Source organism: Panthera tigris, chromosome A2 (assembly GCF_018350195.1).
Source record: "Panthera tigris isolate Pti1 chromosome A2, P.tigris_Pti1_mat1.1, whole genome shotgun sequence".
NCBI classification, from domain to species: Eukaryota; Metazoa; Chordata; class Mammalia; order Carnivora; family Felidae; genus Panthera; species Panthera tigris.
Window position 1 is genome coordinate 32,730,559 of NC_056661.1, and position 24,613 is coordinate 32,755,171.

At 42.6% G+C, this 24,613-nt stretch overlaps 1 protein-coding gene across 9 annotated transcripts in view; it reads right to left on the minus strand.

Moving 5' to 3' along the window:
• MAGI1 (membrane associated guanylate kinase, WW and PDZ domain containing 1) overlaps nucleotides 1-24,613 on the minus strand; it is a 629,340-nt gene that overhangs the window by 45,049 nt on the left and 559,678 nt on the right. The gene's annotated exons all lie outside the window — the stretch shown is intronic.

The following is a 24,613-nucleotide window of genomic DNA, read 5'->3' on the forward strand; positions in this document are numbered from 1 at the left end:
GCAAAGGAGGGCTAGAATGAAAAATAAAAGCATAGAACGGTGTTTCAAAGGTAATCATTTCTGCAAGCTGTCCTCTCATTTTTTATCTATTTTTTATTTTTGGTTTGAGCAAGGGTTAGAATGCAAAATGCAGATTCCATCTGTACTGGGCACAAAAGATAAGACTTCTGATCTGATGATTTTGCACTGGAAACTTCAACCTTTTTTAGAAAATGATCCCCGTGTAGTGTGATGATTTCAATGCTTTGGGAAGTGACTTGTCAAACCATGAGCTGTGCTAAGTTCAGCACAAGTAACACGAGGCAACAGAAGTGGATGAGTAGGAGGAAGCCAGCAGAGGAGCACTGCTCATGTGCCCACTGCAAGTGAGGCATGGCTTCTCATGGATTACTTGTCCCCAAAGGCATTGGGGACACTTCTGGCAAGGCTCATCACGTCATCACCAAAACGAGGTCATCACGGCCCGGCCAAGTGGCTCTCAGACTTCCAAGTACATAAGGAGAACGTACAGACTTTTACAAATGCAGAACCCTGGGCCCCACCCCCAAGGGCCGGGGAATCTGCAGTGTAAACAAATCTTCCAGGAGATTCCGATGCAGGCGGTCTGAGGACCACATTCAAGGAGACTGGGAGATGGTGGAAAGAGGAGGACTCTTTCAGGTCCAGCGAGATCGCACAGGCAGACCTTCGTGAAGTTGGCTTTAGAGCTGTCCATGCTTCAGCGTCTCAGTTTACGAAATGGAGACAGTAAGGTTCACTTCACAGGATGATGATACTTAAATAGACAAAACATTTTAAAGCCTCACACCTGGCGTAGAGGAGGCCTCTCAAATGTCAACCCCTTCACCGGCCTTTGAGAATTTACACTGTTCAGGAAGGATGTGCTTATGGTTATCTTCCTCCCCCTAGGAAAGGTCATCTGCCTAACCTGTTAAAGTCTAAAAAATATTGCAGGGGAACTAATTTACCTGTGGATGAGAATAACTGTGCTGGGTAATCTGGTTGGGTCACTATTCTTTAAAAAATTATGAAGTTCTTTTATTTGTTCATTAATGTGATTCCCTTAAGGAATTTTATTCAGTTATATTAGTGTTGGTCATTGCACACACTTCAAAAGTATATAATATTGCATCTTTGCACTCAGATTTTTTTCCCTAATTCCGACTGACCTTCTTTGTTAACTGCAAGATGCAACATTTCACTGTAGTTAGCTTTCACCAGACTTGTCTTCACACAAGATCCCGGTGACTCTCTATAAAAATGTGTCAAGAATCTCCAACGAGGTAGGAGGAGTCAGGGAAAGTGGCTTTGATCCGTACTCTGCTAATCATTTATAAAACCGACCATCTTAAATTCCTGGTCTCTGAAGAGTTTGTGTATAAAATAAAGGGTACTTTTCCTTCCCTATCATACAGAAACACACGCTCAAAGTGCAGGTGTATACAAGGATGCTCACTGCAGCAGGGGTGGCATAAAAGAAACCTGGAAAGGACCAGAGGTTCTAAAGAAACTGTGGAACAGCGCACCTATAAGGCAGTCTGCAGAGGTTAAAAGCAGTGAGCTTTTTCTCTGAGTAGCATGGATGGGCTCCAAAACATGATGCTGAATGCAAGCAGCATGCTGCAGAACGGCGGGTACAGGAGGAGGCCGGTATCAAATATACCCAAACAAAGGCACGGTGTCTGCATTCCACAACTGTCCACACAAGACTCACCACTGGGGTATTTCTGGTGGGCAAGGAGGGGCTGGGATAGGAGGGGCTAGGTGAGGCCAACCTAGCCTTCATCTAGAATTCTTCATCAAGAACCTTCATCAAGAATACCATATTCATAATTTTGCTGAGGCAATAAAATATTTATTTAAACATGAACATTAATTAATTAATGGCCCTTCCATTAAGTGTACAAAACCAACCAGTCTGAAGCAAACTGGGGTAATAGTTATAGTCCTGTTTCCTCTGAGGAAGCCCTCCGTGCAACATCCCAAAGTATCCCAGCTCAACTGACCCTACAAGTTGTATTTTACAACAAAGAAGAAAAACTATTAATTTAGAGAGGAATTTGTTCCTCTTTGCTACCTTGTTTTTCAAAAGCTACACCTTTTACAGGAGCCAAAGTTGGCCTTAAATTAGTATTCAGAAAGTCAAAAATCGAGAGACTCACTTGAGTGCTTTTTAAAAAAGAAATCATGGATTTGCTTTAAGTCCACATAGTCATTAAATCTTAAAATCTAATGAATATGAATGCGGGAACAAAGCTCCTGATTACAATTTATAATATATTTTAGCCAAAACTACTCAGATGGTTTGAAAACAGCTGGGAGACCTCATCAGAAAATACTCAAAAAAGGTCACCCTTTGGCAGAATTTTCCAAGACCTAGAAAGCACACGATGTGGTTCTTATCAAGTGAGAGCTGAGTGCAGGCCATCCCACACTGGATGGGTGACAGAAAGCAGCATGATCCCATGCTTCACAGACACGGTGGTTTTCCCAGGAGAAATCGCACTTTGTGTTCCCAGGGGCAATCGTGTCACCTACTACATGTGAGGTATGGGAAGAAACAGCACCTGTCTTAATGGGCTCACTTGCTCCCTTCAGGGAAGAGAAGGGAGATTTTGAGAAGAGGCAGAAGGAAGACTCTACCAATGGCACCATCTGCTCGTAGAGCCGGGAAGGTGGCAAATGCTATTTCAAAGGGGTCCCAGAAAACTTTTACGGGGAAGCATACATTCAAAGTGTGAGTGTAAGTGTGATTTATACAAGTGAGAAAAGTGGGACCTGAATTTCCAAAGTTCCCTATGAAAAAGGAAATGTCCTTTTGGAGAAACCAAATGGCAAATTCTCTGTTAGTGACTGGAATCTGACCAAATAACATGAAGAGAACGCTTTCCTTTTAAATACCAAGACCATAAAGCCACGCTACTGAACACGTTCGCATACAACTAAATGGCAAATGTTATTCTTGGTGAAATTTTATAATGGTTGTATGCAAAAATTGATAGCAAAAAGTAAAACCGTAACAGAATACATATGCATTTGGAAACAAAGACTAGAAGGTTACATGCCAAAACTGTGTGTTCTTTGGCTCACGGTTTTATTACCTATTTTAGGATCTTCTACAAGCAAAGCTTTACTTATTTATGAACACACACGTACACGCAGAAGAATACCACAATAAACAAAAGCCTATACTGCCTTTTTAAGTAAGATGAATATACCAAATTTCAGAACATTTTACTGCACTCTTCAATCTCAAGAGCCATCATTCACCTCTAGAGCCTTCAAGAACTGCTTACTTTCCCCCAAATTAATATATACGTACACAGTTTCTTTAGGCACCCTGTTGAGATTAAGACTTGTGTTTATCCTGTGGACTAAATGGACACAGGGAAGATGTCGATAGCTCAGCTACTCTTCCACGGGAAGCCAAACATTAGTCATTCACTGCCCTTTCGGCACCGAGATGATCAAGCCTGAATTGTGGCAAAGAAATCAGACTTTCTTGGACCTAACTTCCTCCAGGCTAAAGGAAGTGACAATGTCAACCAACCTCACCGACTGAAAGAACAAAGAAAAAATCATGCAAAAGGCTTTGAAAGCGTGAATTGGAAAGTCACTGTCATAAGCAAAGTGGATCTACAAGTGATAAAAATGTACTATGCCATTAATTTACATTGTTTTTATTGTGCTGGTCAATCCAGTGTGTACTTGGTCTCTAGATGTGAGCGTTTTAATGGAAACATTTTGGTTTCCTCCTTTGCATTCTAGCACATACTAATGTGCTAGAACATGTCCTAGAACACAGGGGACTCTTTAAAGTTTTGCATCGCAAAATGGGTGACTGAAAACAGCACTGGTGTTGAATCAGGTAACGAATGCAATGTTCAAGGAGCAGGGGGATTGTTACATAAAGTGAAAAAGAGAGAGAGAAAGAGAGCGGGAGAGAGACTGATTGATTGATTGAGGCAATCAGGTGGTTAGTTCATGGAGACCACTGAAAGCCACGGAAAAGACGACTGTGAGAATTTGGTCTGGGTTACTCTTATATTCCAAAAACAGAATAGACTACTCCTGAGCACATTTTCATCTCAGACCCCACTATCTTTTTTATTCTAAAACACATCAATTGGGGTGCCTGGGTGGCTTAGTTGGTTAAGCATCCAACTTCAGGTTACAGTCTCACAGTTTGTGAGTTTCAGCCCCGCGTTGGGCTTTGTGCTGACAACCCAGAACCTGAAGCCTGCTTCGGATTTTTAGTCTCCCTCTCTCTCTGCCCGTCACCTGCTTACTCTCTCTCTCTCTCTCTCTCAAAAATAAAGAAAACATGGGGCGCCTGGGTGGCGCAGTCGGTTGAGCGTCCGACTTCAGCCAGGTCACGATCTCACGGTCCGTGAGTTCGAGCCCCGCGTCAGGCTCTGGGCTGATGGCTCGGAGCCTGGAGCCTGTTTCCGATTCTGTGTCTCCCTCTCTCTCTGCCCCTCCCCCGTTCATGCTATGTCTCTCTCTGTCCCAAAAATAAATTAAAAAAAAACGTTGAAAAAAAAAAATTAAAAAAAAAATAAAGAAAACATTAAAAAAAATTAAAAGACATCAACATGTATTCCTAAATGCCAAACTTGAAAATTATAGCGGACTTTACCCCCAATAAACTCATCATTAAGAGTGTGCATTAAGGAAATAATCAGAGAGGCTCACAAAGATTTACATGTATCTAAAAGGATGTTCAACACAGTATTATTTAAAGAAGATAAAAATTGGAAATGACTCCTAAGAACAGGGGACTGAGCAAACACATTGTTTTATCAACAAGATTATGAATCCATTAAAAATGGGTCCAGTGAAGAACATTTAGTGATGTGGAAAAGTAGTAATGATACAAGATGTTAAAAGCAGGATAAAACTGTACACAGAATATAAACTCATTGTAAAAATAGGTATATACACGTATCACACACACATCACACATCCAAAGACTACAAGAACATGTATTAAAATACTGTTTCTGAATTCTAGAATTAGTAAGTTATTCGTATTGCTTTGAGTCTTTCCCAAGTTTTCCAGATTTTACACACAAAGACAAGTATAAACAGAGAAGCGTTTTTCAGTGAGTTTGGACAATGATATGTGTTTATTCACTTTAGTGCACCGCTAGGTTAAAAATTACCTGGAGTTTCTTCTAGCTCTCTATTGGCTCAAGGACTACCATTTCTACTCAAGTGGCTGTGTTACAAATTACTGGGCCATGGCCTTGACTGAAAATAGGATAAAAAAGCTGTTAGAGCCTCTCTGAAGCAAAGCTGCATAGAAGCAAATAATTTTGCTTATCATTTCCAGTAGTCTCTGAAATCTTGACCTTGATAAGCCAATCTATTGGCTTGATAAGCCAATTCTACTGTAACCTTGATAACCTTGATAAGCCAATTCTACTGGGTTCTTTGAACCCCAGGTTAAGTCACCTTGTCCAAGCACATGTCTATGGTGTTAGATGCAACTCCTGGAGTGAGGATGACTTCTGCTAAGTTTGTGCCTCTAATAAGGACAGTGTATATAAAATACTTTATCTGCAAATAGAAAGGATAATGAGAAGGAAGGATCAAGCAGAAAGAGAAAACTTTCAGTGCATGTTTCTTCTTCTTTCTCGGAAAGAGCTAAAGGGCACATGGAAAAATTTTTTCAGGAGAGAAACTGCATTAAAGGACTTTGCAGAGCACTGATATTTATCAGCAAAATTGCTGCTACATGAAAGAACAAAGAACCTGGTAGGGTAATGCTTTTACGGGGGTGGGGGGGGGGGGAGAGGCAGTATGAGGACGGATCAAAACACTCAGAGTTGCATGAAGTACCAAGATGGAGGCGTGCAGGAAGGAAAGAGTGAGAAAATCTGTGATTTCCTCAGCGAGGCAGAATTGATCATTACTTCACAGCAAATCACAGACTTTAAATAACTAACATTAATGGCTAGTAACCCATGTTTAGAGAGCCATCTGCATCATCTCGACCAACTAGTTTTTTTGTTTGGTTGGTTTGCTTAATACAAAACACATAAACAACGGGGGCACCTGGGTGGCTCAGTCAGTTAAGCATCTGACTCTTGATTTCGGCACAGGTCACAATCTCATGGTTTGTGATATCAAGCCCCACATTGGGCTCTGCGCTGACAGCGTGGAGCCTGCTTGGGATTCTCTCTCTCCTTCTCTCTTCTCTCCTTCTGCCACCCACCCCCCTGCTTATGCTCTCTCTCAAAACAAATAGACATTAAAAAAAAAAAAAAGGTATAAACCAGGATTACATTTAAACTGCACTCACCCTACCAATAAAATGCTGAGGGAAGAAAACTGCAAAAGGTAGGTACACTCAGCTTAACTTTTTCCACTGGAGGTAGGAAAGAAATTCACTCCCTCATGTAACCAAACTGTGCTAAGGGCCTGCTTTGGCCAAGAGCTGGCATGAATTAAAGCAACGAATAAGATCTTTTACAAGGTCCTGTTTTCATAGGGCTCACGTTACGTGGGGGAAGGGAGAATATACATAACCTAGCAAATAATTTCAGAGGGATAGTTTCGGTGATGAAAAAGAAGCAGGATGATGGAAGAGGCTGTGTCTGGGATGCAAAGCCAGTTTATCCCAGGTGGTCGAGCACGCCTTTCCTGTAGAGCCAATACCTGAGCTTGGAAGGAACCGTCCATGTGACTGTTCACCCATGCAAGATTTACTGAGCTCTGCCATATGCCTACCGAAGCATTACAGGAGAGATAGAGGTAAATCAGACATGGCTCTGACCTGGACGAGTTCATAGTCTTAAAAAAAAAAAAAAAAAAAAAGACACACACACACACACACACACACACACTAGACAATATTGAGTGTGGTCAGTGCTAAGGGCCATGATGGAAAGAAGCACTATTGCTCTTGGGAGTACGAGAGAAGAAAGCTGATCTGATATGAAGAAGAAGGCGGAGGGGAGGAGCTGAACACTGAAGGAGGCTGGTATTTAATTGTGGGGTCAGGAGTTTGGAAGCAACATGTAATGACTGATGCTTGACTGAAAAATAACAAGCTTTTTAAAGGTTTGTGATTTTTATTTTATTATTATTAGTTCTTAATGTTTATTTATTTTTGAGAGAGAGAGACAGAGCATGAGTGGCGAAGGGGCAGAGAGAGAGGGAGACAGAGAATCCAAGGGAGGCTCCAGGCTCTGAGCTCTCAGCATAGAGCCCAACGTGGGGCTTGAACACGCAAACCACGAGATCGTGACCTTAGCTGAAGTCGGACGCTTAACCGACAGCCACTCAGGCGCCCCTAAAAGGTTTTTTTTGTTTGTTTGTTTAAAGCAAAATCAGCGTGCCAATATAAACTCAAGGCCGAGTTTGAACTAGAGTACATTTTCACTGAAGGACCTTACAAGTGCTATATATCTCAAAATTGAATCCATAAAACAAAATTAAAAAAGGGTTGCAGTTTAGACACGTTTGCTTTTTCTCCCCCTTCCTCCAATCAAATCCTATGACCAACCCTGCGGTGTAATGTTTCAATGCAAATATGATACTGGCTGCCAAGAACGAGAGCGTCAGCCCCAGTGTCTCCAAAAAGAGGAAGACATTCTTTCCTTTGGGGACCTAATAATGGTCATTACAAAATATTACGGACATCATAATTTAAAGAGATGACTGGGTCTCAGATCTCTGGAATAAGGAGCTCCCAATGCGTGTCAGTTGGCATTTGGTAAGAAGAACATGGTTGCCCGGCTTTATAGTGACAGAGAAGTCGGCTTCAATTACACAGTACATACAGCCTAATAAATATGTCCCACAGAGAAATAAATGGCTTGCAAGTCTGGTGGCTGCTAATAGTTTACAGAGCCTTTCACCTCAAAGTCATAAGCCTTGAACTGGCGCAGGTGAGGAGAGGCCCAAAGTCATTAATACTTGGAGCCGCTCAAAAGGACTGTCACCGTGCAATTCCTGAGAGATGAATGGTCCCTTCAGAATGGTCAGTGGACTAACTAGTGCTACTGTGGTTGACCCCCCAAAACACGTGGAATACACCATAAAGGGTCAACAACTTGGCCTCTCGTTTGTCCATTTTTGTAAAAAAAGAAGTCTTCTAACTTCAGAGCTGAGAGTAAAATTAACTAAAAGAGCTGAGAGCTTGCCTTTTGACATACACTTATTCTTCTCAACTGCTGAGTTCAGTACTAACATCATCCCTATTTTACAGATGAGAAAACCGGGACATTGATGATTAAGTAACACGGCCATGGTCACACACTCAGGTGAGCAGCTGAAGGCAGACTTGGTCTAATGCCAAGACTGCTTTTGAACACTGAACTATACGGTCTCATTCGAAGGTGCTTAATCCATTCTGGATCACAGCTCACTACGAAGGGGTGTTTACCCATAAAAAAATGCATTCATAAAAATTTTTGCCTACAGCTTCATGGACATCATCCTGTTGGTCAACAGGTCAAGGTATCTTGAACCCATAATCATGATGTGGATTGAGGAAGAGTTCCCTTTGTAGAGATAGCATGGGAGTCTAGGCATAGCCAATAAGGTTCTCTGATATTTTACCCCAAGTCACAGTACCTAAATCATGGGCCATTCAGGGCTACACATACTAAAAATATAACAAGACTGGTCTCTGAGTTGCGGGCAATGAAGCAACTCTTTAGAGCTAACAGCTTGGCTGACACCCAAGTCCTATAAAGTACAGTTTCCAAAGTGGGTAGGAGCTCTTCCTAGCTTGCAAATGTATCCTGACACCACCTAATAACGTAATTAAAAAAAAAAAAATAGGTGCAGGAAAAGGAGTGAGTTATGGCATATTCTTTCTAGAAGGGGAAAGAAAAACAACTGTCAACTGAAAAAGACCACTAATTGGTCATGATGTACCATGAGGCCCATCTTTCTTCTCCAGAGAATATTTCAATCAAGATCTACTCTTTAAGGGTGGAATTACACCACTTCCTCAAATGATTCCAAGAGAGCTCTCTAACGCTATGTTGGTTAGAAACATTTGTAATTCAGGTATTTAGGCATAGGGTCTTGTCTTAGTCTATAAATGCTTCTAACTCTGAGGAAGACTCCCTACCTGTCATGCTGAGAACTTGGCTTTCCTAACACCTGTTATTTCTTTGATATTTTTTTAAACTTTATTTTTTTGAGAGACAGTGTGTGAATGGGGAAGGGAAAGAGAGAGAGGGAGACCCAGAATCTGAAGCAGGCTCCAGGCTCTGAGCGGTGAGCACACAGCTCGAACTCACGAACCATGAGATCATGACCTGAGCCAAAATCAGACGCTTAACCGACTGAGCCACCCAGGTGCCCCCCGCTAACATCTGTATTTCAAGTGTGAACGGGCTTTTGTGGAAATTCTTAAGGGTTGGCCCTGTCCCCCCAACCTCTTATTCCCCATGCCTGTCGAGGTCTCCCTGCAAGAAGAGACCCCTACTTGTAGCCTGGAAGCTCCAAAGCAGTTCCCCTAACACTGAAAGTTTGACTTTTAGCTGCTTATAATGTGTAAGGGGGGGATGAAAGAAAGAATAGTTCAAAATAGCTCATTGAAAGAAAAAACCAATAAGGATTCCTTTTCTGGGTTGGAAAAACAGGATACTGTGTGGGCCCTTATTTTAAGGCCACTGGCCCTGAAAGGAAACTTATCACTGTAATTGGTGCTGAGAAGCTTCTGGGTTAAAAAAAATACATGCCAGGATCCTTTTCTTCAGGGTTACTGACTTTTAGGGTGACTTCTATCCTGGTTGCTTTATTTTTAGCAATGTAAAGTTAGGCACAGGACCAAGAAAGAGATCCAGGAGAGCATCCTGCATTGTTTTAACCTTACAGGACACTAAACCCCTGAAATTTAAGGCCCTTTTTGAGGTTCTTTGTCTTTCCTACAACACAGGTCTCCAAAATATATCCTGAACCCATCCGTCAGTCCATCTCCACAACCACCAGCTTTTCTAGCCTAGATGACTGTAAGAACCTAAGAATCAGTCTCTGCTTTATTCTTCATTCCTTTTAATCCATTATCCACACAGAGGCCAGAAACATCTTTCTACAGCATAAATCAGATTATATGGTCTGCAGACTACATGTTTCTATGGCTTCCCAACACAGTTTCAACGAGGTACAAGCTCTTTTCCGTGTCCCACAAAGCCTTCCTTCGTCTGACCCTGCCTGCCTCTGCGATTTCATCTCCTACTACCCTTACTCCTACCCATGCTCCAGCCAGAAAGGCACTCTCCACTTCCAGACTAATTCCTTTTACTCTGCTGGGCCTTTGCACTGGCTGTTCCCTCCACCTGGAACATTATGCCCGTAGACCTACATGTGTGGCTTCTCATCACTTGGGGCTCTCCTCAAATGTTGCTACTTTTGAGAAGCCACCCAGGGATCTTGGCCGTCAGCAGATCCGAAGGTGACCCTTCTTAGGACACTTTTTCACGCAGTCCTGTTTCTTTTGTTTCCAGAGACCCTGTGATTCTCTAAGCTCATACTATTTGTTTACCTCTTTATTGTTTCCATTGTTGATTGTTATCATTTACTGGCTTATTCTCTCCCTTTCAGGGACCTGGTCTCTCTGATCCTAGGGCTACTCTCCAGCCCTAAAGCAGTATCTGGCCCCCAGTTCAGCAACTGCCTTTTGAATGCATGTGTGAATGTGTAGGCTTATGAAATGCATTTGTATCTTGAGGGCTGCAGGAAGGGCCGGGGAGGCAGAGGGGAGGGGCAGCGTGGTCTTTTGATCATCATCATCGCTGCTGTGACTGCTTAACAGCTCTTGATCCTTGGGCTGTTTCTTGATTTATTCGTGTGCTGCCGACTCAGCTCAGCTCAGCTCAGCTCCAGGCTGCCTCCCTCCGCGCGGAGAGCAAGGTTCTGTCTGCTGTGCCACCTTGTGTTCTAAATTCCCATCACAACGGATGGCTCGGGTCTCAGATTTAACGAAGACTCACAAAGAAACCCCAAACCCCGCAGCTCTCGGCTCCAGCAAATGGATGTGTTCTCAGGGACTCTTCCAGAGTCGAAGTAATTCTTAAGTGAAGGATACCCTTCACACCTTTCCTTAGAAAAGCAACTTTTATGCCGACACTGAGTTCAAAGATTCCCAATGACTTAGCCTTCGTCACAAAAGGCAAACAAACACTGATGAAAAAGAATATTTCAGGTCTTTTCCAGCTTAAATGTATGAATCTCTTGAGCGGTTTTAACAGTCTTACTGGTGTGACAATCGCTTTTCAGTCACAAGGTACTTTTGCAAAATTGGAGGCAAATTTTCCCATTTGCTCTGTAAGGGTGTCTTTTCATTTGGTCATTTCAATTAACTTTATCATCGAACTGCTTAATTGTGACTGAAGCCACCCGGCACCGTATCAAACTTTATTTCAATCTCTTAAATTTAGGAAACCATATTAGCTTTAGAAAACACAGGTCCTAGTTAACAACGGCAAGGTGATCCGACTTGGGAGTCCTACAGCACTACATTATTCAAAGCATCTGGAAGTCAGACCTAAAGAGCCATTTACTGAAGGGTCAGGTTCTTCCAAAGAGCAGAGGACATGTGAGGAGCAGCCCCATTCATCTCCCATGGAGATATTAGATGTCTTTAAAATCCTCTTGCTGAAACAATATCTGAATTGGACTCCGTGATTATGTGAACTACGAAGAAGAAAAGCTGTTTGCTTGACTTTGTCATTTTCTAAGGACTTGCTGCCCCATATAGCTAGTGGATGCGGCGGAAACTGAGGCGTTCTTCAACTCTTAGATTTCAGTGAGCCAAAAGTCATTTCGCCAACTGCATTGGCTTCAAGACAGAAGCATACCCCACACACCCCCACCGCCCAATACGCACACGGTCCCACTCAGGAGGAATCTCAGTTAGAAATAATTTTTATAGGTCAAGTACATTTAAGATGCAGGGAAAATTCAAGAATTGCAAGGCTATTTAATGAAATATTTTATCTGGGAACGAGATGTATCCCAGGGCACTTCCTTGAAGGAGTACTTTGCATTTATGGCAGGGAAGGGTAAGAGAAATTCATACTGGAAATGAAACACATGCTCACCCAGCAAGTATTTTCAGAGAGGAAGACGCTTAACAGATTTCTCACTGTGGAGGATCAAATACCAGGATTCTTTGCTTCCTCTCCTGTCTGATTTTGGCTGGTTCCTGCTGCTTTTTTCTCGGTAAACGAGGTTCTAATCAGGCTTAGAGTCAAGTCAGATGAACAACTTAATGCAAGCAAACACAATGGAAATGGAATTTTTAAAGCGGTCCTGGAGCTTCTGAGAGTGCTTTCTACATACAAGAAACCAGCCATGGATATTGTGGGGTGCGGTGTGCACAGCTCACCCAAGTTTTCTCTTGCTGTTGGAGTTAACATTCTCAGGAAAAAAGAATTCATTAAAGAGTCTGACTGATAAAGGTCGTTTTGTGAGAGGTAACCTATAGGAGAGTGGTGAACCTATCGCTGGCCTTGAACCCAAAGTTAGCCTTTCCCTAAAGTAAGAGGCCGCAAAAGTCATGGTCAGAGAAGGGGAACGTTCCCACTGCCTTTCCTCTGGTTTGGATTCTGGAACCACCCCCCCCCCCCCGCCCACGCACACACATTACTTCAGAGCCTCCTCCCTCCTTTCCTGTCTTCCCAAACTTCTGAAGGCCTCCTTCTCTGCATCAGTGATGCCTAGATTTGAGATTTCACGAACCACCGAATTTTCATATAGCAGATTTGAGCAAATGACCACAATGTGCCCATTCCTCATTTTGCAAACTAAGATCGTTAACAAGGGGGACAAGGAACGATAAACTACCATTTAGCAGGTAGTTTCAGCAGGTAGTTTAGCAAGTGTATTTCAGCAGGAAGAAACCCAGGAAGGATATGATCTCTAAAGGGGAGATCTTGGAAAAACTTCGTTGACTATTACTGTTCTGTCCTGATTCCACTGTTTCTGTCTCGTCTCACCGTTTACTGAGAACCATGTCATCACAGATCGGAAGGAACATAGCCCCGGCTACTTTTTCCTTTGAGGCTCCTCTGTTTTGCCTTCCTTTACCTTTTCTCAGTCCCAGAAAATTAGGCCACAAATGCTGAGAAGCAGGACCACCTGAGCATATCTCCTCTACCTCCTTTCTCGTAGGTCCTGTCTAATGTGAAGGACAAGCAAACCCTCCATCAGGACAGGGCCACACTGCAAATACCAGAAGCCCTCCTCTTCTTCCATCCTCACTACAGTACTGAGGAGGGTTCAGCTGCACCCATATTTTGGATGACAATGCAGAGGCCCAGGGACAGTGCCCATGGCTGGCCTGGGGTACACTGCTAGCTGGTGGCAGAGAGGAGGACAGAAGGCCACTGTGACAACTGGCCAAGCTGCTACTTCCTTTGCTGAGTAGAAGCAATGATGGAGAGGAAATGGGGAATTCTTGTGTTGAAATTCTTTCCATCTAAGTTCAACCATAAGTAATCCATAAACTGATTTCACCTGCACTTGGAAAAAAAAAATAGAGCAGAGCATTTCCAATAGCAAAAGCAAGATGGGTGCCCAAAACAGTACTTTCCCCCCAAAAAGTTGATGCTGCTCCTCAAGGGACACGGACCAATTCTGAAGACACTGTTGGAAGTTACCATGGGAGAGGAGGAAAAGGTGCTTCCGGCATCCGAGTGGGTACAGACTGAGGATGCTGCCAAGATGCCTATGATGTACAGGAAAGAATGATCCACTCCATGATGTCAACAGTGCACAGCTGGAGAAATTCTGTGATTGTAAAACTATTTCTTCCTTCTTCAACAGCCAAGTCTAAGTGGAAGTTGCTCAGCAGGGGGGAAACCTACAAAGAATCCCATTAATCAATGGGCAGTTCTGTGATTTTTTAATGCAATCATTCCCCACTTGGGTACATGGTGTCTATAGCAAAAGTAATCACAGAGAACATTTTTAAAATTAGAAACAACATTCATATCTATCTAAGGGAGCACTGACCTAATTCCAATTATCTCCAAATGATTAAAAAAAAAACCTGATTAGTGTTTATGCAATGATGCAAAAGCCTTTTTAAAACATAGCTTTTTAGATGAAGGCGGCATGCCAGAGCCCTTGAACATAACCAACTGCCAAAAAAAAAAAAAAAAAAAAAAAACCAAACCACCTCAGGTTGCCGAATGAGGTGAGGTGGTAGCCGACACAAGGGACAGAGACAGATTCCCTCGATGAGGCAGTCTTACAACTGGTGGGTGATGGGGCTATTGTAACTGCTACTCTACAGCACAGTGCCAAAGGATCTTTCGAATACCGGTGCCTCAAGTGTTAAAATCGTAAAGACGGTATTTTAGAATTCTTCATGGCAAAGGTAATATAAGAAATGAGATTTCCAGAAAAAGAATTAACCGTGAGAAAATGGGGAGGTTGTGATGAACCACTTTTATTTTAAATGTGCACTTGCACGTCATTAATCTGTAATGAGAGATTAGCACACTGCTGAAGTCCCCTGGACGAGCGAGAATGAGGAGCATGTACTGCATATGGCGAGAAACAAAAAACGTTGAGAACATTAGAGACAAAATAAGAACAGGGGTATACGGGGCGCCTGGGTGGCTCAGTCGGCTAAGCGTCCGACTTCAGTCAGGTCATGATCTCCCAGTTCATGGGTTCAAGCCCCGCACTGGGTTCTGTGCTCAGAGCCCGGAGCCTGCTTCGGATTCTGGGTCTCCCACTCTCTCTCTCTGCACCCGCCCCCCCAACCTTGCTCATGCTCTTTCTCAAAAATAAAAATTAAAAAAAAAAAAAAAAAAAAAAAAAGAACAGAAGTATGAAATAAACCCAGGTAACACCTTGGCACAAACAAAGGCGTGTTCCAAGTTGCCAGTGGAAACACAATATTCCTAAGGACCCAATGCTATTTTCAAAGACATTACATTAAGATTCTACTGAGATGTCTGAACCAAACAGGATTATGTTCACAAACAGGGGACGTGATTAATATCGGAGCAGGGATACAAACGGGGGAAATACCAGGCAAAGGATATGCTGGGGTATGTTTTCAAAACTGCAGGTGGCAATGCAAAGACAGATTCAATAAAAACCATGTCAACTACTTAACTCCAGATGGTGGTAAAGAATGTGTGATTTAATTTGAGGGAAATGAAGGAAGGTGAAGAAAATATTACACAGAGTAAACTCTGCCTCAGATAACAGTTTTGGAAATGTTCAGAACTGAAAAATGCTTAGCACAGAGGCTAGGAAGACACCTCTTGCAATAAAGAGAAACTCGATGCAGTAAGGTCGCAAAGCTATTATCAGAGAAGGGAGAAGCTATAATAACATCTCTCACAGCTGAGACTTTTCATATGGGAGAGACTGTCCCAAGGAGGTGGTAACTCATAAGTTAATTTTCACATGGAACCAAAGTCAGATAGTAGGAGAATTAACGCCAAAGGTAAAAATGTCTGAAGATACCTTATTTCTTTTGTTGGAACAAAAAGTATAAATAAAAAGGAAAGAAAGGTAACCGGTTCCTAGAATTTCGAGATGGTGATGAAAAAGGAAATTCCTAGGAAATTTCCTAGGAAATGTGTCCACAGCAAGTCTGTGCGCCTCCAAGCGTGCCCTTCCACACGTTGTGTTTGGGTCTCAAACTCGGCTGCCTGTGGGGCAACGGGCAGGCTCGGGCAAGAGTGTGCCAGGCCAGATGGAAGGCGAGGGGAAACTGGGAGGACTCTGGCAAGCTGGAATTGGTGGTACCAACTAAATGCATTCAGAGTTTTAAAAATTTTAAGAGACTACTGAAAAATACATGAGTGGGTCAGGCCGAATACTGCCCGTGGACTCCCAGTCTGCAACTCCAAACGCTTTTCATACCTCCAAGCTCTAGTCTGATAGTTCTCATACAGGGCAAATTTGCCCCCAAGGGGTCATTTGTCAACATCTAGAGACATATCTTGTTGTCACAATTCGGGGGGAGGGGTGGGGTGTGGAGGCAGGTATGTGATTGGCACCTTACTGGGTGGAGACCAGAGATGTCACACATCCTGCAAGGCCCAGGATGGACCCTGGCAACGACAATTATCTGGCCCAAAATGTTAAAAATGCTGAGGTAGAGACAGTGCTCTAGACTCAGGTCATGCAAAAAGGCTCTGTTGTCACCCCTCCTCCTGCCTGGGTCACCTGTTACCCACATCTGTGACAGATTCAGACTACATATCACTGCTGGTAAAATTCAAGCGTGAGTCTTGTCTCCGTACTTATGTTGCGAGGTCCCTGTGTTCTCTCTCCTTATCTTAGAGCTGTACACAAAGGATGTGCTCAATTCTTGCTTAAGAGCAGGAATGATTCAGCTCGGAAGCAGCTTGTCACAATACGATTAGAACTATGAAATTCCATAGAAAAGAAAAGCAGCCGCACACAGCTCACACTCCGTGGCACACTCATGGATATGACAAATGGCTCATAAACGGATCTCTTCTGCCCTGACTCTGCCCCTACTGAACCGCAGATCCCAGAAAACTGCCTATGCTTCTGCTCACTTGGATGTCACATGGGTACTTCACGCTTAATATGACTGAGAAGGAGCCCTGGATTCCAGAGTTCAAGGCCTACCCACTCTTACTTCAGAAGCCAAATCCTAGCAAATGGCCCCTCCATCTATCCAAGTACCGAGGCCAAAACGCAGGGGACATTTTTTGGCTCCTCCCCTTTCCCCGCCTTCTTCAGGAGAGGTCAGGAGATGATAGCCTAGTGGACCAAATACTGTTTTCTTGGAACACACACAATCCATTTGCTTACGTGTCATCTGCTACAAAAGGACAGAATAGAGTGGCAGGACCGTATGGGCCATGAAGCTACAATATTTACCATATGGCCCTTTACAGAAGAAGTCTGCGGAACTCTATGCCGCTGCTCCCCATCAAGTCCTGTTGGTGCTCCTGAATCCTCCTAAATCCTCTGCTCCCTCTGTCACCACTGGTGTCACACTCTGGTCCAAGCTGCCAATACCCTTATCAAACCAGTGCACTGGCCCTGAGAGGTCTCCCTCTCCCCACCCGTGCTTCTAGAATACTTTCTTTACACGTATGCAAAGGGACTGTCAAAAACCTTCCGTGAGATCTCGTCCCTTCCCTGCTTCATTGACACTGGTCCTCACACTGAAAATGAAATTTGAACTCCTCGTCCCGGTCTGCAGTCCAAAGGCCATCCCCACGCCCCTTGTTCACCTTCCATCAGCCACCCTGGCCTCCGTTCTACTTTTTTAAAAAAATTTTTTAACATTTATTCATTTTTGAGAGACAGAGACAAAGCACGAGCAGGGGAGAGGCAGAGAGAGAGAGGGAGACACAGAATCCGAACCAGGCTCCAGGCTCTGAGCTATCAGCACAGAGCCCAACATGGGGCTTGAACTCACGAACTGTGAGATCACGACCCAAGCCAAAGTCGGATGCCTAACCAACTGAGCCACCCAGGCACCCTGGCCTCCGTTCTACTTTTATATTTTTCTCATCTCTTGCTATGTTACCTCGAATATGAATGTGACCTAATGTTCTATAAAGAAGTCTCAACTAAAATCCTTGATAACTTTAAACCATGGCAATAAACCAAAATAGCAACTTAAAACTGCTTTAGTAATAAAGACCAGAAGGCTCCTTGCTAGCAAATGCGAATGTCCTCCTGTTTTGCACTGTGGAAGCGCTAGGAAGTTTGCTAATTTTAACATGAACAACGTTTAACAGCTAGGAAGATATGAGGCAGCATGCTGGATCTGACAAGAGGACTCGGCTTCCAAAACTATGAGAAAAAACTAAGCAAGGTAGGTAAGGGGGGACCATCAATTACTTTGAGTTACCGAATCAACTACGCAAAGGAGATGTCAACGCCTTCCCTTTTATTTATTTGTTTATAGATTTTTTTAAGTTTACTTATTTATTTTGAGAGAGACAGAGACAGCTCAAGTGGGGAAGCGGCAGAGAGGGAAAGGGAGAACCCCAGCAGGCTCTGAACTATCAACGCTGAGGGGCTCCAACCCATGAACCCTGAGATCATGACCTGAGCCAAAACCAAGAGTTGGACACTTAGCTGACTGAGCCACCCAGGCGCCCCAACATCTTCCCTTTTTAAACAGTTCTGCAAACTCTTAAGTTGCTGATAGCTATGTGGCAGGTTATATATTTTTTTTAACATAGAGTGAGAGTGTCAGGTGAATTTTCCTGTGTTTTACAGTTTCTTCCCCTTTTTGGATTAAGGATACTTTGCATAATAAAATAATTTAAATTAAACTCCTTCAACAATGTCAGGCCAGTATTCAAAGAGGAGACACTTGTTGGCTAGGTGGAGGCTCTGTAATTCCTATTAAATCTTGATGAGGCTGTCTCATTGGGGCAGAGCAGACAGCCCCAGGTGCTAATACTTGTTCTCTGAATCCCAATTCCTGATGATTCCTTAACATCCAGCTAACACATGCAAAGAGCTTAGACAGGTACCTACCCATGGGAAGGATTTAATAAATACGACCTGTTATTATCGGTACAAAAGATATCCATCCCCCATGAAGTTTCCTTCAATTCCATAGTTTTTCCTTCCATTCACAGGGTAACAATAAGACAAGAGGTAAAATAAAGCCTATCGAACATCCCCTTTGGAGGGCAAAATAATCAAAGCCTCTAGAGTGTCACCATTACACGTTTTGTGAGGATAAAAATGGGAAGATAAAAATGTTCGGTAACTACACATGTGGCTGAGCTCTTGAAATGTGGCCACCTGGACTGAAGAACTGAATGTGACACTGTATTTACTTTTAATTAAACAGCCACATGTGGCTAGTAACTACAGAACTGGATGCTGAAGAATACGCCTAACTGGACCCCTATGATTCAGTGACATGGTTTTCCAGTATCTTGGCCTAGGGACATGCCCATCAATGCATTTCCTTGTGATCTAGAGCAACCTGTGACAGAGAGCTTTGTAGGCAAACAGACCTGGGTTGGGCCTCAGGCCCGGTCGCCTTTTTGCTGTGTGGTTTTGAGCTGGTCATTTTCCCACTGCCTGTCGTCTTACCTGTAATAATACAGTGTTCAAGGCAACAAAAAGAAATAAAAGGCATCCAAATCAGTAATGAAGTAAAACTTTCACTATTTGCTGATAACATTATGCTATCTATACAAAATCCAAAAGACTCCATGTAAAAACAGCTAGAACTGACAAATGAATTCAGTAAAGTTATAGGATACAAAACCAATCAACAAAAATCTGTTGCATTTCTATGCACTAATAATGAGGCGGCAGAAAGAGAAATTAATAATGTCATTTACAATAGCACCAAAAATAGTAAGATTCCCAGGAATAAACCTAACAAAGAGGCGAAAGACTCGAACTCTGAAAACTTATAAAACAATGACGAAAGAAATCAAAGATGACACAAAGACATGGAAAGATATTCCATGTTCATGGATTAGGAGAACAAATAGTGTGAAAATATCTATACTATCCAGAGCAATTTACACGTTTATTGTAATCCCTATCAAAATACCAACAGCATTTTTCACAAAACTAGAACAATACTTGTATGGAACCACAGAAGACCCCAAATAGTCAAAGCAATACTGAAGAAGATAAGTAAGGCTGGAGGCATCACAATTCTGGAATTCAAGCCAAACTGCAAAGTTACAGTGATTAAGACAGTATGGCACTGGCACAAAAACAGACATATAAATCAAAGGAACAGAATAGAAAACCTAGAAATGAACCTACCACCATGTGGTCAAGTAATCTTTGACAAAGCAGGAAGGAATATCCAGTGGGGAAAAGACAGTCTCTTCAACAAATTGTGTTGGGAAGACTGGACAGCATCATGCAAAAGAATGAAACTAGACCACTTTCTCACACCATACACAAAAATAAATTGAAAGTAGATGAAAGACCTAAGTGTGAGACCTGCAACCATAAAAAAATCCTATATAAGAGCATAGGCAGTAACTTCTTTGACATCAGCCATAGCAAGTTTTTTTCTAGACATGTCTCCTGAGGCAACGGAATCAAAAACAAAAACTACTGGGACTACATCAAAATAAAAAGCTTCTGTACAGCAAAGGAAATAATCAAAAAAACTAAAAGGCAAGCTAGAGAATGGAAAAGATATCTGCAAATGACGTATGTGATAAAGGGTTAGTATCCAAAATCCATAAAGAACTTATAAACTCGACACTCAAGCAACAAATAATCAAATTAAAAATGGGCAGAAGACATGAACAGGCATTTCACCAAAGAAGACGTACAGATGGCTAACATACACGTGAAAAGATCTTTAACATCATTCATCATCAAGGAAATGCAAATTAAAACTACAAAGAGATATCATCTCACACCTGTCAGAATGGCTAAAATCAACAACACAAAAAAAACAACAAGTGTTGACAAAGATGTGGAAAAAAAGGAACCCTCTTACACCATTGGCAGGAAAGCAAACTGGCGCAGCCACCATCAAACACAGTATGGAGGGTCCTCCAAAAGGTAAAAATTGATCTACCTTTTAATACAACAATCACACTACTGAGTATTTACCCAAAGAATATAAAAACACTAATTCAAAGAAATATAGAGACCCATATGTTTATAGCAGCAATATTTACAATAGGCAAGATATGGAAGTACCCAAGGGTCCACTGATTGATGAATGGATAAAGAAGTGATACAAACACACACACATACACACACACACACACACACACACGCACACGAATATTATTCAGTCACAAAAAAGAATGAAGTCTTGCCATTTGCAATGATGTGGATGGAACTAAAGAGTATAATGCTAAATGAGACAATAGAGTCAGAGAAAGACAAATACCATATGATTTCACTCACAGGTAGAATTTAAGATGAACAAAGGGAAAAAGAAAGAAAAGAAAGACAAATTAAGAAACAAACACTTAATTAGAGAGAACAAACTGATGTTTGATGGGGGCACAGGTGAAATGGGTGATGGGAATTATTATACATCTAAAACTAATATAACAATATATATTAACTGGAATTAAAATAAAAAACTTTAAAGATTCTTATAAAATTATGCGGTGCCTGTGTAGCTTAGTCATTAAGTGTCTGACCTCAGCTCAGGTCATGATCTTGTGGTTTGTGAGTTCGAGCCTCCCATCGGGACCTGTGCTGACAGCTTAGAGCCTGGAGCCTGCTTCGGATTCTGTGTTTCCTTTTCTCTCTGCCCCTCCCCTGCTTGTACTCTGTCTCTCTCTCTCTCAAAAATAAATAAACATTAAAAGTTTTTTTAAAAATTCTTATAAAATTAAAAAAATACAGTGCTCACCTCAGAGAGTTCTCTTGAGGATTAGTGTTTACAAAACCAAAGGGCCTGATGTTAATTCACACTTTTCACTTAACATATATCACTTTCTGAACACCCACAATGTGCCAGGCATGATCTCAGCTGGCAGGGACGAAGTAGTGACCAAGTCCAAGTCCCTGCTCTCATGGAGGTCATAAGTAAGTGTGAGTTCCGTGAGCGAGCAGCACTGAGCAGAAAAGTGGTGCTGGAGGTGTGCTGTAATTTTCCATGGGGAGGTCAGAGCAGGCTTCTTGGAGGAAAGAACCTCAGAGCAGAAGCCTGAAGGATGTGAGGGAGAGAGCCCTGTGGCTCCCTTGGAGAAGAAACAGTCAGACAGAGGGATGGGTAAGGGCTACAGCTTTGGCACAGGACCTTGGAGCTGAACCTGGATGATGAGAAGTCATTTGGACAAGAGGAGTGACGTGATTCAGTTGACTTTACATTTCTCTAGTAGGAGCATAGGCTGTAGGAAGCCCTGGGATGGGCTGCAAGGCCACTGCAAGGCTAGGTGCCGTATGATGGATGGCAGAGGCCAGGGAAGAAGCAGGAGGTAGATGGAGCTGGGCATCCTGGGAGGGATGAGAATGACCGGATTTGCTGATGTGAACACACAGAACTCCAGCACTATTAGGATATCACTCTGCAACCAACCCAAATTCCTCTTTTGGAGGTCCTGCAGCTCAATGTGAGAGATTCTGGCTGTCAAACACTGAAGCGGTGCAATTTGCAATTCATACTCAGGCCCAGGACCAGAGGGCAAAGAGAAGAGAGACACCTGATCACCCGGGTTTAACTCTGGTGCACAGCTCACTGCGGTTCTAATTATGATGGTTGTGCATCGCTTCAGAAGGAAAAAAAAAACACACACAATGTTGATGATGTGCTTAGATGATGAGATTAGATAATACTTTTCCTATATGGATCAATGATTTAATGAACTAAATATCATCTGTAAATTTTGATGAAAATTAAGTGGCATCAATTTGCCCATGGACTTCAGACCTTATTCATTACTTTATACATAAGATATTCCCCTCAATACTTATGGTATTGAAGTTACGCATCTATAAACCAAGATGCTGCTTAGCCTAGTGGTTAAGAGCCCAGTCTTTAGGACCAAAACTTCCAGGTTTAAATCCTGGCTTTGCCATTAACCAGCTGTGTGATTCTTGGTAAATCCCTGTCCTGAGCCTCAGCATCTTCTCTTAAATGGAGCCAAGATTTTACTTAACTCATGGAGCTCTTTTAAATTATGCTATATAAAATGTTTAGAGCCAACTATGCCTGGCACACGTTGGAAGTATTTACTGTTTTATTACAAGTCATTTAAGCAAGGAGGAGTCTTATACATACTTTTCCAACCAAACCAGAAATTTCCCCTTTGCTTTACAGGAAGCAAATTTAGCTGTGGAGTTTCAACACCGAAAACAAAAGCAATTTTTTCATTTTTTTTCCTAGTGTAGGCGCTAACAATCCCTGCCTTCATTTCCCAGAGAACCCTAACTCAAAATCACAATGCAAAGTGATGGCAGTTCCAGGGTAGTCACAGCAATGGGGTGCACGAGGTTTTATTCACGGGTATATCTATGAACTGCCTGTACCATGGTAACAGGTTGGGCGCACGTAAGTGCTCAATCAGTGAGAGCAGGAACATGATCAGTACCATAACCACCCCAATTTCAATAGCCAATTTCTGGCTGTTAAGGTCTCTTTATCATGCTTCTAAAGGTATGAGGTGCGATTATGAGGCTGTAGGAGACGGACCTTCGGGAAGACCAAACAATCTGTTGCTTATAGACTTTAGAAGAAGAATATTATTCAGAAATGAAGGTATCTGTGGGGCACCTGGGTGGCTCAGTCGGTGAAGTGTCTGATTCTTGGTTTCGGCTCAGGTCATGATCTCAGGGTTTGTGAGTTCAGCCCCATGTCGGGGTCCATGCTAACAGTATGGAGCCTGCTTGGGATATTCTCTTTCTCTCTGTCTGACCCTCTCCTGCTCATGATCTCTCTCTCTCAAAATAAATAAACTTTATTAAAACAACAACAAAAAAAGAAATGAAAGTAACTATTTAGTGTTATAACCTGATTTTCCTCCAAGTTAAATGTCAGAGAATTAAAACTGGGTCCAGGGGCACCTGGGTGGCTCAGTCGGTTGAGCATCTGACTTCACCTCAGGTCGTGATATCATAGTTTCTGAGTTCAAGCCCCGCATCAAGCTCACTGCTTTCAGAACAGAGCTTCTGCTTCAGATCCTCTGTCCCATTCTCTCTGCCCCTCCCCTGCTTACACTCTCCCCCAAATAAATAAATATTAAAAAAAAAAAACCTGGAAAGGTCCATGGTTGCAGTTCTGGTTGTCCATGAGAATTGCCTGTGGAACTTCTACAAAAATACAAGATGCCTAGAGGTCATGCACTGTGATTAATATACTGTATGTCTGGGTAGGGCCTTTTTTTTTTTTTAGTGTTTGTTTGCTTATTTATTTATGAGAGAGAGAGAGAGAGTGCAGGTGAGGGGCAGAGGGAGAGGAGGACAGAGGATCCGAAGTGAGTTCTGCGTGGACAACAGACAACCCGATGTGGGGCTCGAACTCATGAACCATGAGATCAGGACCTGAGCCAAAGTCAGATGCTTAAACCACTCAGCCACCCAGGTGCCCCCACACCCTGTTTTAAAAAAAAAAAAAACAAAAAAACAGCACTACCCAGTTGCTTCTGATACTAGGTAATATCAGTAAAACACCACTGATTTACTGTGATTACTTGTGTGCCAGCAAGCAATGAGCACACATGGTATCTTATTTTATCTTTATCAAGCACATGCACATGCAAAATAAGTCTCATTATTCCCATTTTCTCAGGTGATTTGTGTAAGGTCACAAAGCATATAGAGGTGGGAGCTAGGCTTTAAACCTGCATCATCTGGCTGTAGAATCTTGGGATCTTTCCTCTATGTATGTAACAAACAGCTTGTGAAAAGCAAGAATATAGGAATTACCAGTTAGGCATTCATGATTCAAAATCAGCCTCCTTTGGAAGACCAGGCTCCCCCAGGTAGAAGTAAATGCCCTGAGGCTATGAGCAGGACCCTCTCCGTAACTCTTGAAGATAATTTCAGAACCTGCTGCTAAAGCAACAACTGCCTAGCAAAAATTCCCAGACTCTGGCCAAAGCTGTTCTTGGTAAGAGAACAGCCTCTGATTAGCTTTTAGCTGAGCAAGGAGGTGTCTGTGCTGTGGCCGACATCCCTTTCTGTGACTGGAGGAACACTTCTGGGTTAGCTGAAATTCA